General features: G+C 46.5%; 1 pseudogene; it reads left to right on the top strand.

Moving 5' to 3' along the window:
- The first annotated feature begins 703 nt into the window (after positions 1 to 703).
- On the top strand, positions 704 to 821 carry LOC126459003 (5S ribosomal RNA; annotated as a pseudogene).
- Positions 822 to 1,323: the final 502 nt, after the last annotated feature.

The raw sequence follows: 1,323 nt of genomic DNA, 5'->3' as shown, positions 1-1,323 counted from the left end.
GTGAGTGTATGTGCGTGTTGGTTAGTATGCTATTCCTACACTCTGATCAGTTGGACGTATTTAATTAAATTTGGAATGGAGATAACTTATACCCTGAGTTAACTTACCAAAGGGGTCGGGGAGGGGGTTAAAACCTCCTCCCGGCAAAGTCGCAGGTAAAATGTCCACCCAAAATCTCTGGAACGATTTCATCCAGATTTGGTACACATATTAGTTATGATCTGGAGATGCTCTGGGAACTCAGACGGGAATTCCTCGAGGGAAGGCGACGTCCTTTTCGATAAACACTACTGAGAAAATTTAGAGAGCCGCAGAGCTCATACAGAGGAATATAGACAGTCTGTTTTCCATCGACCTATTTGCGAGTGGAACAGGAAAGGAAATGACAAGTAATGGTTCAGGGTACCCTCCGCCACGCACCGTGCAGTGACTTGCGGATGTAGATGTAGAAAAGGAAACGTAGCCCACGGTGCGCGAATACCCATCCTTTGTTCATCCAGCGTTTGAGAATGAGAGCACGTTGTGACTTGGAACAAAGCTTACACATAATATTACACCATTACGAAACTTTCTCTCGTTGACAGCCCCCATTAAATGGTGGACAGGAAAAATTTTATCGCTTATTACATTTTCGTAGCTCGTGCAGTAAAACTGCCGAATGAAGCATGACGTTTTAATTTTTTACTTCTTTACCACTAACGGTGGCAACGGCCTTGCCGCAGTGGAAACACCGGTTCCCGTGAGATCACCGAAGTTAAGCGCTGCCGGGTGTGGTCGACACTTGGATGGGTGACCATCCAGGCCTCCATGCGCTGTTGCCATTTTTCGGGGTGCACTCAGCCTCGTGATGCCAATTGAGGAGCTACTCGACAGAATAGTAGCGGCTTCGGTCAAGAATACCATCTTACGACCGGGAGTGCGGTGTGCTGACCCCACGCCCATCCTATACGCATCCTCCACCGAGGATGACACGGCGGTCGGATGGTACCGGTAGGCCACTCGTGGCCTGAAGACGGAGTGAGTGGGTTGCGACACATTTCGCAGAGATTATCCACCTATATTACTAGGTGTACTCACGAAAATGTATCAATGTATGACACATAGTTCAGGAAATATGACGTCAAATACCGGGATACATGAGAAACTGCCTTATCATGCGTGCCTTTTTAATTTATTACTTCTTTACTACTAACTACTCACAACACATGCTCCCTGCCGCCGCTGGATAAGCAGCTGCCAGCAGAAAGTCGTATACTCCTAGCTTACTTATTTGTTACACAGTTTAATTCTTAATTTCTTTGCGTGTTTTTGGTACTTGCATTG

This window comes from Schistocerca serialis, chromosome 2 (assembly GCF_023864345.2).
Source record: "Schistocerca serialis cubense isolate TAMUIC-IGC-003099 chromosome 2, iqSchSeri2.2, whole genome shotgun sequence".
Classification (NCBI taxonomy): Eukaryota; Metazoa; Arthropoda; class Insecta; order Orthoptera; family Acrididae; genus Schistocerca; species Schistocerca serialis.
This window is presented reverse-complemented; position numbering and strand designations above follow the sequence as displayed.